This window comes from Papilio machaon, chromosome 16 (assembly GCF_912999745.1).
Source record: "Papilio machaon chromosome 16, ilPapMach1.1, whole genome shotgun sequence".
Classification (NCBI taxonomy): domain Eukaryota; kingdom Metazoa; phylum Arthropoda; class Insecta; order Lepidoptera; family Papilionidae; genus Papilio; species Papilio machaon.
This window is the reverse complement of record NC_060001.1, coordinates 964,194-979,249: the sequence shown is the minus strand read 5'-3', so window position 1 is coordinate 979,249 and position 15,056 is coordinate 964,194.

Here is a 15,056-nt window from a genome sequence, read left to right as displayed (position 1 = left end):
TTTAAGTTATTTTTCGCGTTAATATAAAGTTCTAGGTATTCCAACTTTGTTTCCTCAATTTCCTTAAAGGTTAATATGAAGTCGAATCACTTAATAGATAAAATACTTCCTTTTTTATCGTTAATATCAACAAATATATTGATAAGTTCCGACAAATACTAAGAAAATGAACAACATAAGTGTTATTGTACTAGTACCGAGTACATTATTATATTTTCTTCGTAAACAAAGAGGAAAAACTCAAAGTGGAACACCAGGATAATTGTATCAATATTTTTTCCCGCACATTCATGTAGGCATTTTGAACGATACGGGGTTTTTTCATGAAATCTGTTCAATTCTTCAATTTGATATAGGCCATTATCAGTTGGTATTTTGGTATTTTAAGGTAAATTTTCACTGCTTTAACAAATATGCTGGAACATAATTATTTCTCTTTGTATAAAACTTAAGTAACAAACTATGTTTATTCAAAGAGAACTCGATTCTTCGTTGTTGCAATCGAAGGTCTCCGTCTATTGAAGATAGGTAAAGCTTCTGTAATTGCTGTCTATGGGCAGTGGTCGCTTTGCTGTTTCGGCGAATTCAGGTGGCCACTTTTTCGCTTATCACCTTAAGATATGAAAAAAAAAAATTCTGTCGATACTTTCTATAGGTTATTTCGTGGAATTTTACGGTATGGTTATGGGTCAATTGAGTAAGTAATTACATATTATGGAATTTAATTCGACATGGTCGCAGGACATCTGTCCATCTTGCGGATACCTTAGTATTTATAACTGATATTTTTATTTCAAATCAATTTAATGTAAATTCCATGACCGCTTGATGTTAGACGTGGTGTGTTGTTAGAAGTGGACGTGACGAGGAAAACCACATTTGAATAAGCCCGTATAATTTGTACGATTTCAATTAACATTAAATCAACTCACAAACAGATACAAATAGAGGTCAAGTATAGGACTTGTGTGATAGACGTTTATATTTTAATTCTGATAGCTTTTATTACTATTAATTTATTGAAAGGATGTAAATATTAATTAAGAAACATTTTTACGGCTAAATTATTTGAAAGTCGACGTTATTTATTACAAATTATTTAATAACTCGCTGACAACCGCAACTCCGTCCGCGCGGAATTAAAAAAAATAATAATAATTAGTGTTCTTCGAGACTATGTTCTAAATCCGTTGAGCCGTTCTGGAGATGCCTTGTAACAACAACCATACATCCATCCAAACATTCGAATTTATAATATTAGTAAGATTGATAAATCCGGAACAAGGACATCCTTTATTAGTAATTTTATCGCATAAACTAAATAATTTAATCATAGTTTGTCGCATATTTCTCGGTAACGTATCGAACTAGACCGCGCGGCGACGCAACGCAAATGTTGTGTTGTAACGCCCTTTTGATGTAACACCGACATAATAATTATATCGATAAATTATCAATGTAATGTAATTCCACATCACTACTTGATATAGGGGTTAACATTTCTCGATAACTGCCCCGCCCTATGATGACATTTATCGTTGTGTTATTATAGTTTTAATGATTGATAAACTGAGGAGGCAGAGTATAAATCTCTCCAAGCTTTAACATCTTCTAGACCAGGGATTCCCTAAGTCGATATTGAACTTCAAACATTCCTATTTCTCACTCTGTCTACTTCTGTTGACCTAAGTTAGAATGAAAAATAATAATAACAATAATTGATCTTAAAAGTAGATAATTTGGCCATGGGGGTCTGAGGTAGCAGTTCATTTTGGAAAAGGGGGTCACTTGTCCAAAATATTTTGGGGATCCCTGATCTAGATTGATCTCTTGTGAACATTTCTGCTTGAATTAATTATGTATCGGAATCATCTTTTACATTTTTATAATAAACCCTCAGAAGATAACGGCAATAATAAACTGCTTATATTATATTATTGCATATACGGGATCACATAACAAAATTATTATGACCATTCATATCGTGTCAATACCCTTGATATCGAAATATGTTAACAAAAAGTATCCATTGTTCGCGACTGTACATTTGCGAGGAGAAAGCGCGCGTTGCCTTCGCCAGTCCGCCCACGTGGACAACCAACACCCGATAAGGACCTCTGGTTCCGACTCCTTTATTTGCAATATTTATGGCTTTCATTCTACACGTATAAGGTACAAGAGAAATAATGATTATTTTATAACTAGTTGTCGCCCTCGACTCCGTCGGCGCGGAATTAAAAAAAAACATTAAGTAGCCGGTGTATTCTTCCAGACTATGTTCTACATCTGTGCCAAATTTCATCAAGATTCGTTGAGCCATTTCGGAGATACCTTCAAACAAACATCCATTATCCATCCATCTATACATTCGCATTTATAATATTAGTAAGATAAATTATTGTAAATCATCCGAATTTTTATCGGGACTGTACCGTTAGTGTTAAAAACAGGGTATATTTGTTATATCTGAACATATCTAACAGAGTTCAATTTAATTTTAAATAATATGAGAGTTTGTATTACTTATAACAACCCCTCCCCCCTCCCACCACCACCACCTCAAAAAATAACAAATTATGGTATGTTGTCATGTTTTTTAATTTTATTACTATGGGCTTTTATGGTAATTGTTAATATCTGATAGTAGCCATGAATTACCACTGCTGTAAATCTTGTTATTAAAACATGTTGTTTCTGTTGTTTTTAAGTGAAGTAGAGGTAAGGTGATGTGTTATTATACAAGTGTTTCAACAATGGAAACCCATAGGAAGACATGTAATTTACCACGCAAGCGTAAAACGTCTGAAAAGACATTTAACTGCCGGAACGAATCGATTCATTATAATCGCAACTTTAATCGATTATCCAAAAAAGTTTAACGACATAATGCCTTTGCAATTACATTACATTAAAAGTTTTATTAACCATAATTAAGGTACAGAAATGTAATCAAAAATTACATTAAATTAACCATCGGAGATAACTTTTTAAAACATGGACCATTGAAACGAAAAGATCTGTCTTTTTTTTGTGCAAAATGATTCTCTTACAATTTTGTCAGACACATTTGTCTTACTATTTAATACATATTTCTGAATTAACTAGCTGTCGCCCGCGATTTCGTCCGCGCGGGATTAAAAAAAATCTTTATTAGTTACCTATATGTTCTTCCAGACTATGTTCTACACCTATGCCAAATTTCAGCGAGATCCATTCAGTCGTTTTGGAGATACCTTCAAACAAGCATCCATCCATCCATCCATCTAAACATTCGCATTTATAATATTAGTAAGATAGTAAGGATATATTTAGTTACTCTACACAGGAAAGTATTAGTAAATGAGTAGGCATATCGTGAGGAAAATGTTACACACTTATAACTTTTTCGATTTCAAAAATACATTATAATCCATTAGTTCTAATGAATTTCCTCGAACTAACAAAGTGGGCAAATAATAAACAAACTGCAGTTTATTTTAGGTTATTAAGTAAATACATTAAGGCACGTTGCGTACTTTTTAAAAATGCTTCTCAGGAATTTATTCTTACTATGAATTAAATATAAATAATTTTTCCCAAATACCTCAATATTGCCTAATCATACATAATAATGGGATTGATATAGAACAGTAGTAGTCTGGAAGAACACATAGGCTAATTAGTTTTTTTTTTTAATTTCGCGCTGACGAAGTCTTTGGCGACTGCTAGTTGGTTGTAAATCTGTGAAACCATAACGTGTCATTTTTCTAAAGATATGTTTAATGAGGTCGTAGACGTACAATCAAATAATTTTGAATTTTTGATTAATTTTATGATAAGTAACGTGCCGAAAATATTGTGTCGCGTGCCATTGGTTCATCATCCCTGATCTAGATACATACGTAATCGTAATTCGAGTGCCGTGACACTTTTTTAATACATATTGTAGTCTATGTTTTATCAAATAAATTAAAAGAGAAGACATTATGACTAACTAATACGACTGTCACGGCATTAAAGTTCTACAGTTAGACAATGAATTTAAATGTTTATTTTTATCTAATCTTGATTATTACCGATTTAATATTCATGTAAAGGTCAATGTCCTTCCTCAAACAAAATACGCCCACTTCTAAATCCGTGCAAGTTGCGCGCCTTTCCAGTCGATGTGTAGGTTTTTAGGTTATCGCCCCTTGCCATAAAACAACTCCATAGGAATCAACAAAGGACCTGAGACAAGCAGATCTTTTGTTTTGATCACGTTTTGGCGCGCATCGCCGTTATGTCAAAACGTTTTCGAATGTGGAACGTGTCAACAAAAAATTTCCACAATGCAATAAAAATATTTAATAATTGTTATAATTCTTTAAGTGTAAGAATATTATTTGATTTGTTACTTACATTCTTTAATAAAAATATTATATCGAAACAGTATTAGGACATATTGCAAAAGTTACTCATACAGTTTTCACGATTTTTTCATCTAAGTAAAACAGTCGCAGCTTTTCCAATTGATCTCCGATGGCTATAGAAGTGAAAATTTAGTGGAAAATGGTTATATGCTAATAATTTTTTATTTATTTATTTTTTGTTACAATTACTCAAATTTGTTAACGTTGTACGATATTTTATGTTTAATTTGTCCTCTTGTAACCTTTCCGCTCCGTGTAACATCGGCGATGTGAATGGCTGATTATCTCGAACCTTTGCCTTTGGAGCGGCGATTGAATTGAAAAAAAAAATATTACCTCGCTTGATTGAATGGTTACATTGTAATCTGCAAGCTATTTTATTTAAAATTGTTACAATTGATGATTATGTATAGTAATAAATCTTTTTGACTTTTATGTTTCACGTAGTCTTTTGAGTAACGCCTACTTTTTCAGTTTCGTGGAATGTTTTTTTGTTTTTGACAACATAATAATAAAATCACTAAATGTTTGCGTGCCGGAGTCCTAACTTACCCCCTTTTCTCTTCACTTGTAAGGAAAGTATGGGATGAGGAAATGTATTCGACGGAGAAGAGGTCGCACAGTAAGGGGAAATATTTTCTATCTGTGCGTCCCTGTGCGTTGTTCAAAACAAACTGTGTTACTAGACGGAAAAACAATTACATAGGAGGATAAAAATATATCTCGTGAATATAATTAATTATTTACTCAACCTTGTCCTGACCTCACAGTTATACCTATCAACAATAAACAATATTATTATATTTTGTTCTTGAAATTCTCGAAGTTGGTTAGTTCTAAAATTCTCGAAGAGGATTTAGGAATACCCAACATCGATTTGCATACTTCCAAGAAACTAACTCTTTTCTTTTTCGTAATAATTCTTCGAATATAATTAAAACCGAACCCAAAGCGCACATTTTAAGCCGTATTCGTTGAAATATTAGGAAGGAGTCAACGACATCTGTTGGGGGCGTGGGGGAACTAAAAGAATGGACGCCATCACTTATTGTCGGCTTTAGAAGGCAGATAGTCTCACAGCTCTGAATATTTACATATAAATAGACTCATGCCCATAACCTAATGTACTAATATCACTTTTTCATCATTTTCATCATACACGTTATTTTATTATTCAAAGAGAATGAGAGGCATAAGAATTTATTTGTTTACATGTTTCCGCAATGGAAACTCAACGGTCATTAATCTGGTATATCGAACCTATCACTCTATTGGTTAGAAATATTCAAATCAATAAGGACGGAATCAAGGGTGTTAAATATTAGAAAGTCTTTTAAGCAGACTACTTTCGGTAGATCTTAGAAAAGACTGAAATACACAACTTATTACTTTGGAAAGCAAAATATATTAATGTTTTGAGAAAACAAAAGTGAATTAATTGTCTATGTGACTATATATTATGTTTTCAGAGATGTAAAAATAACACAAAGACTCGTTGCTTTCGCCCCGCGCCGTTGACAGCAGCTAATGAGGTAGTCGACAGAATAACTGATAGCGCCCTCTGTAGGTGTATATACAGATTAAATATTATTATTATCTTCAGATGTGTTGCTTATTGTTTTTGGGTATTTTTTTTTAATGAAATTGACACTGTCAGTCAGTTAGTCTTTGAGATGCTTTATTCGGTTTATTAAACAAATTCTTATTTTTGGAATTAAATAAGAAATCTACTAAACTCACATTAGTGTTATTGTTATTTTTCATACTACACTTAGTTTCTTCCTCTAAACATGTATAAAACAATCTTATGTATAAAACATTGTATAACCAGGTCTTTCAAAGCAACATTGAATTCTGCTGACCGCTTTCAAAGATCAGTTAGAAGTAGAGCTTTTTTGTACAAGATAAATAAATAAAATAATATTGAGTTATGTTGTGTGCACGACAGTGCGACGACCCGCGGTTCATTACTCCCCAAAACATGTCGCGCGCCTCAGACCCGCCTGGCCGTGCTTAATCGCCGCTAATTCGGACAATAAGCGACCATCCTAAGGTGACAACGCGGTATGTTTATTTGTGGACACCTTATAACCTCTTTACTAGCTTCGATAAACTTTATTCACTATAGGCACACCAATACTTACACTAAGTCATGTAATGTAAAATTCTTAAAGCTAAAGTGGTTCAAAGGTCAATACGCTGTGTCTCTTGTAATGTACATAATATGTCGTGGAAGACGGTCTTAATTTTAACATAAAGAATCGCTCTTTGATTCGTGTGCATTTGGCAATTTAAAAAGCTGTCCAAAAGGCGATCAGTTTTCACGTCTTTCTACACTGTACAGATTATAACAATTAAATAAGAAAATAAAATAGACGTGTAATAGATTAAATATATATGGTTACACTACACGTAAATAAGTTAGATAGTACTTTATGTTACATTTTGAATTATATCAATAAATCATATCCATTTCTCTCATTTAGTTACAATAGAATAAGTCGTATAAGACATGAAGGTTCGTTATAAAAAGTTTTAAATAAAAGAAGCAAATTTAAAAAAAAAACAAAAGCCGAATAAATCGAACTAATTAAGAATACATAAGAATACTTTCTAATTATTTATATAATGTGTTCTTGTATACAATTAATACAAATAACAGATGTGTTGGTTTTTAATTGTATTTACATTTCAAATCTCTTCTTCGAAATAAATTAATTTGAGCATAGAGTAGATTAGTTTACTTTTTAAAGAAAGCAAATTAATGTTAGAATCAAATCATAACTGTCTGATATAATAATTAAGTTCATAAATTTAAAAAAATGTTTAAAATGTTTTAACCGATTTCACTGTGGAATTATTGATAATTGACAAAAGATTGCGTTTTCGTTTGTCACTCAAAAAGTATTAAAATTATAAAGTAAAATAATTTAAACTACACTATAAACAAGGTTACTAAAACCTTGAAAATAGATAAAGCTGTAAAAACTCTTGTTTGCGTTTTACTATAGCCGGCGTGTTGTGCGGTATCTTATCACATGGTTCTTTGTTGAAGCCTGTCGCGAATGTTATGTACACATACATGACAGGATTGAACAAAGATAGTCGTACAAATATAACGTCGTCAAAAACAGAACTAAACGGATGAATAGAAACTTTTTGCTTTCATTTTCATACAAATGCGTATCAGCATTTAATGGACATTGCATGAAAGTTTTAAACCAATGATTCCTAGAGTATTTGAATTCTCGTTTCGTTTGCACGTTTTCGTTCGAACAATTGCAAAGAGTGATGTCCGTATCCGACATGCGCGCGAAGACAAGGTTTTTTGTTCAGCCAGTAATGAAATTGTAGTGTATTGTATTCAAATGAGTCCGTGTTCGTAAAGACAACACGCATTTGAATTTCGAAACGTCTGCTGACAAAAAAATTGCACGCTAGAGAAAAAGCGCCACAAACCAATCGGAACTTTAAATTCTAAGCCATAGACTCAACATTTTATTTTTAAATTGATACAGACAAAAAATCTTTTCATAGACAATAAGACATGAGTTGTGCAAATTAAAAATTACTTAATGTCTTCTTTTCCGATTTAATTTAAATAAATTAAAATTAAATAAATCCAAAGTATCCTATAATAATACTTATTGGATATCTCTTTCACAGTAAATATTTCTTTAAAGTAAAACTAGATTCATACGTCTAATAAAATTATAGCAATTAAGATTACATTAATAAAATATTAATTTATTTATATAGAATACGGCAATTCCACACAATTCTCGCGAAATTTTTCCGCGCACGGCCGCGTTGTGGAATGGTCTATCCTCGGCAGTATTTCCAAACCAGTACGACTTAGGGTCCTTCAAGAAGCGAACATATAACTTTCTTAAAGGCCGGCAACGCATCTGCAGTTCCTCTAGTGTTGTGAATGTCCATGGGCGTCGATGATCACCTTGGTGTTCCCGCCGCTCGTTTGTCCCCCTTCTGTTATAAAAAAAAAAGAATGAAATACAAAGTTCACTTTAACCACTGAGGCTGTTAGCCTCTCAGTCCCTAGTCCCAAGCCAAAGCTAGTTCCCTCGCTACTAAGTTCCTACAACTATATTACCATGGATAAGTCCGAAAAAAATAATGTCCTTCTACAAATCTCCAGTTCTTACTTTAGTGTGACTAGTTGAAACTAGTTTGGTCTTTGTCTTTGGACCACAGATTATCCGAAGCTTGCTGCCAAGCTGTCAGTTCTCATTACATCCATGCGTTATTGTTATTTTAAAATTTATAGGCACACATCTAGTTAAGATTGCTACACACACGTTGTCTAATTTATATTTAGACACAAAGAAATCGAGTTGGCAGCTGTTTTATTTCGACACGAGCGGCGGCGGACGGCTGCGCTGCATCTCTACTGTCTTTCACGTGAAAATTTCTATTTCATACAATGAAATTCAACATAATATATCAATAGAAGAGAAAACATGAAAATAACGAAAAGAGATGATAAATTTAAGGTCCATTAAAAAGAGCGTCGGCGGCGCAGTTGTTAAGCGTTTGACCGAACCGGACCGAAATACCGCCATGCACTAATGTTTGATTTTCGATTCGAGAATTTCAAATTATGTACATTTATCCAACGTTCTTACGCTGAATAAAAACAACGAGATTCAACCTCTAAAGATATGTGACTAAGTCCCAATCACATAACAAATATTTCCATTCGGTAAAGACATTTGTAAGCTGAAGACGGCTTAACGAACGATTAAATATGAAAATTTATTAATTTTTGGAGCAATAAAGTTACTAACCGTTGAAAAACACCAAATTACATGATTATTTTTATCATGTCTACACATACAACAGTCTTATGTACATAAGTTATGTTTGTATGCGTTTGTACATATATGTGGGGTTATAATTATAACCCATTAAGCGAGGCCGCGGACGAAAGCACAAGCGTGCCCGTGGCCTCGCTACCATGCATAGGAGGCACAGAGGGGTTTAGTCGGTATGCTTCCCATCGGAAAGAGAATCCCACATCACTACCGCGTCATCCCCCTGGTGCGGTGTATGCATAAAGCATTCCCCTCTGAAAAAAGGCTTATAACCCGTAGTCGTATTATCTATGACCATTTATCATCAGTCACCAACTTCTGTGTGTTCCCTTATCCCTGGCAAATAGGGTTTCAAAGTTTTCCTTTAATAACTTTACTTCTAACTGTATAAATTATTATGAATTTTTACCACAACTGTGACTAATAAATGCTTACACATTAATAAAACCCAATAATGGGGAAAAACAATAAACTTCTACTTATTTGGTTGATATAAACTAATTTCTGAAATCGAGAACTTTCTAATCATCTTAGTAGCGATCTACGAGTAGACATCCTGGGTTTGAATACCGCGGTTCGACTATTGTCGGGATACCATAACAGACATACAATACAGCTTAGAGCTTAAGCTTATTTGGAAAAGTTTTTTTTTCATTTCATCTTAATTGAACTAGTCTATACTATCAGAAATGTTTTTTCATGTTTAAGTACTAGAACATGTCGGAACATGTGTCAGATGAGAAATGTTTCACCACAAGCGTAATTATTACGTCGTTATTATCATTAATTATTAAATTTTGAATAAGATATCCTTATTATTGTACTTAAAAAATACTAACTGTCGCCGGGGACTCTGTCCGCACGGCATTAAAAAATCTTTATAATTAGCCTATGTGTTCTACCAGACTATGTTCTATAACCGTGCCAAATTTCATCATAATCCGTTGAGCCGTTCTGGAGATACCTTCAAACAAATATCCATCCATCCATCTAAACATTCCCATTTATAAAATAAGTATGATTAAATAGCTAGAAACTCTCTATAAAAATATATTTTATTGTAAAAATATGTCGGAAAATTTAATAAAATCAATGTATTGCATCATATAAACATAATAAAATGTTCTAATGATGGTTATAAAAGTTAATTGTCATTAATAATTACGTTAGATTATATTTTGTAATAGTATACTAATGATGCAATAAAGTACAGACATTTTAAAATGCAAGTTTAATGTGTTTGTAAAATACACACACGTGCAAACATGCGCATACGCACGTAAGCAACTCTTTGTCCGTTTCGAACAAAGCGAAAAACTACGATAACCATACTGGCTGACCAGTTTATTAGGACAAGTGTTAATGTTACTTAGGTATTGACACGAAGCTAAGCATTGATAAATGTTACAGTGATTGAATTATTTAATGACTAACAAACGCTAAGAAAATTTATTATAAACTAGCTGTCGCCCGCGTCCGTGAGAAATTAAAAAAAATATATAATAAGTATTTTATGTGTTCTTCCAGACTGTGTTCTATACCTATTCCAAATTTTATCGAGATCCGTTGAGCTGTTTTGGATATACCTTCAAACATCCATCATTCGCATTTATAATAAATAAAAGATTTGAAAAATGTATGTGAGAATCCCAACTTCTTGACATTTCATGGTGGCTACAACAGCATTTGAAGATGCTACCAGCATTTTGCGGTTACAACTGCGCAAATTATTATTGTCTACGCCATTTTAAAAGCGGAAAAGTTTTAATTTTATCAATTTATTTGTAAGTACGCACTCACAGATACGTTTCGCTCAAAACTTAAACAATAGTTGTTGTCTTTTTTCAAAGGTAAAGTAAAAAACGAAGATGAAAAGTTCATTATTTGCCAATTATTGTCAGAAAAATATAGTTAAATCATAATAAAAAAAGATGAGAAGTATCCAATTAAAATGGCGGATTTATAGCCAACATCAAAAATCACAAAAACGTTGTCGAAGGTGGCTGAAGGCGCTCGGCGCTTTCTCCTGATTTCACAAGATGGCCGCGCCTCAGGCGACGACGCTCCTGCGGCTTGCGGCCTGTCTGACATACTTTCTTGCATTGTTTACTTCGACATTTCTTTTGAATTTAATTCATGTCCTTTACATGAAGCAACTATTAACTACATTATTAACTTATTTTATTGTAACATTGTAAAACAATTATGCCCATGACCCAGTGAAGAACCTTAAAGTCTTCAATTTGCACGATTATAAGAAGTCTCCATAATTTATTTCTCCACATCTACGCAATTCTTTGTTTTTCGTATGTTCTTAACGTTATTTAATCAAAGTGGTTAAACATGTTATCAGAGATATCAATATCTAGTGATAATTTAGGAATCTCAGCCCTGACTTATCGACAGTACATTAGTTTGGAAAGATCTCGTTTAAATCTGTTAAAAACCATGTATTTACACATAATTAAATGGCATGTCTGTATCTTATCAAATTATGTAAGTCATGATTATATATTTTTTTAATAAAATAGGTTTTGCGTCATACTTTAACATCGATCAAATTGATATTGATAGTAGTAAAAAAATATTGACTCTTACAAATAACATATGTTTTTAAATTATCAGTTTTAGTAACTTCTGTATAATATAAACCAAAAAGTAATGAGATTGAATGTGAATGGCTATAAAGGTAGAGGAAGATCAAATAAAGTATGGATGGATCGTGTGAAAGAGGATATGCGTAAGAAGGGTGTAAATTCAGATATGACAGCTGATAGAGATGTATGGAGGAGTAGTACATACTGTGCCGACCCTCCATAGGGATAAGGGCAGTTTGATGATGAGTAACTTCTGTACCATAAAATAACTATATTTGCATGTTTATGTTACCATTATAAATTGAATTGAAAGAATTGTTACAATAGTTAAAAAGTGGGAATCCCTTTTATTCTCTGTAGGTACTGTACTCTAAATTATCAGCCCTAGTAATTACTAGGGCTGATAATTTAGAGCCTTCTTGGGGGATAGCCTCAATTGAGGCTTTCGATGAAACGGGGACATCCCCGTTAGGTAAGTAGCACAGACAATTCAATAACTTCTCCGCATGCCATGTGATAGGAGTCACGTAGATCATTTAGCCTCGTACAACTGACTGAAAAACTTATCTCTAAAAAATACTAAATATTTTTACAGACCCGTGCTTACATACTCATACATAAAATTACAATAACGACTTAACTTTACGACTTGATTTTTAGAATATCTTTTACGGTAGAATATTCTAGCAACATTGTTATAACTATTAATCCACGTACCTAAGTATTTCCTTCATAATTTAATATGTTATTGTTATAGACGCTTTAATGCATTAAATTGGAAACTAAATGCATTAAAATAGCATTCGAGTGCATTAAAACGGAGAGCAGTGTTTACAATAGTTAAATTATAAACTGCTATAGCATTATAAATTGTGTACACAATCTCGTTACGCAATCCATTTATATCGGAAGCTAAATGAAATACAATGGACAGGTGTGATAAATAACTGTTGTAAAATTACTGGCCAGCTATTAACAACATGCTATGCTATATAAGATGGCAATTCTAAATTAAAAAAAACTTTATGTATTGTTACTTTTATAAAAAAAATCATTGATAACTTTTGCTTAGCCTAATTGTTTAACAAAAATGTGTACAATTCCAAAAATGATACCATTATAATCAAAATCTACAAGATAGTGTCGACCATTAAAAAAGCACAAACAGCATTGATACAGACTGTAATCTTCAAATCGTTTATCCTTTTGGCAAACACTTTTGCAGCTGTATGCTAATCTTTACGTGCTTTGTCTTTCTTGACAACTTATAATTTTTAGTCTTACGATTATTGCGTAGGTATTTACGTGTTTTGCGGGGCAAGGAAGTGGGGGAAGGAATGACGCTTACGTCTATTGAATTCCCGCCAAACGAAACGTCCCGCACCGACCGTTCACAGACAAATAGACGCGGGAACTCATTTTTAAATCTGTCACGGTTGTATAAAGTTTGTATAGTATAATGTCTGGTTAGGATAAACAGAAAGGCAAAGACATCCAAAATATTACCAGCAATAATATTTTATAACAGAAACAAAAAGGTCTGACCATAAACGTTCAAGACCAAATAGTCTTTATGGAGTACGATTTTCAACATAGTACCGACAGAGTTGCAAAGTACGTTTCTCTTATCAAAGTGTGAACAATAAGTCTATTTCATGTCCTTATATTGAAAAGAGACCTAGGTACTAATACGTCAATATAAATTAATATCGTAATATATTGCCAGTATTAAAAAATATCACTAAAGCAAACTGTATAACTGGAGGTCGTCTAAATACAGTAAACAGTAGGTGCATGCGCACCCACGCTTAGATAAGGCCACATTTACGGAGCAAACAAAAGCGATACGCTGGCAACACTGTAATGTCCACTGTGGTCACCATGCCTTATGGTTTAACTAGGAACTTGCTCACTCAGAGTCCTTAATTGACCACTAATGGAGAATTTAGTATGTGAAATCTCCGCTTAGTTGCACCACTAAACGGCAATCTCGATTACTCACGTTCGTAATCCAAAGAGGTTGGCAGAGATCGTGGTTTTCCATTTAGAGTTGTCCGCTAAGTGCAAATAGGCACTACTCTTAATTCACTCGGAAATAAATTCAGAAGTGCCTTGCTCAATTTGATTTAGGATTACTAGATTTGATAGCGTATCACATAACTAGATGGTTGTGGAAATAACCACATAGTTTATTATTTATTTTATGAAAAATTGTAACTTTATTTTCCTTTGTATTATAATAGCTATATAAATTGCATTAATGTTATTTAACGTAATTATTTCATACAAATTAACAAATGAGATGTCTATACTACTTTAAATTTTAATATCTCTCTACACTTTGTCAAGGGGATTTAAGTTTTTTCTCGTTAACAATGAGTCACACAACGTTTGGAGTTCGACTTCGGCCGCGGTCGGCCGCACACCACGCTTTTTTTGGATCCATTCCAATATTGTAAGCCTGTTAAACAATAAACATAATATGTTATCTATATTCAAAATCTTTTCCAACTGGTTATTCTTTTAAGCATTGTTACCAAGTATCTAAAGGTATTTTTGCTGGAGGTTTTTTTGTTTGATTCTTTTGTATCGGTGCCATAATTATATTGTCCTTCGTATGCCTTTTGATAACACGTAGAGTTGTAAGTTTTATTTCTTTGTAACCACTGGGCTTTATATGTACAAGCTAGTACTAAAGCTATATAACCAAATTAATCTGATATGACGATGCAGGCACTCTATTACACTCTTCCTATGTATACCTTAAAAAACATCTTTTGACATTCCAAGTTGTCGTTTCTTGTGGGACATGAAGATTTTTAACGATGCACACAAACGCGAGGTGTGAATGAAATACATTTCGTGTTATTAACTGATTACAATACAAATAATTTCAATTTCGTCAGCTTTAAAGCCATTCTGAGAATGTAATGTCAAGATGGTCGCACAGCAAACATCTGACATCGACACATTTCATCTTTTGTGCAATATTCTTGAAAAGGCAGCCTTGATTGCAGTTTACCAGCATTTGTGACAGATTTCTGGAAACCACGAACTATAGTGTGGACCACCTCTTGCAGTGGCAATAGGCCAGTTGTGATGGTAAGTGGTAACGAATACTTAAAAGCTTAACCATAAACCATTTTTTGAAAAAAAAAACAATATTTTATTTTTATAATTTTCAAAAAGAAATTCATCTGTAATATTAACAACGGCTAAAATTATCCAACAGCCGT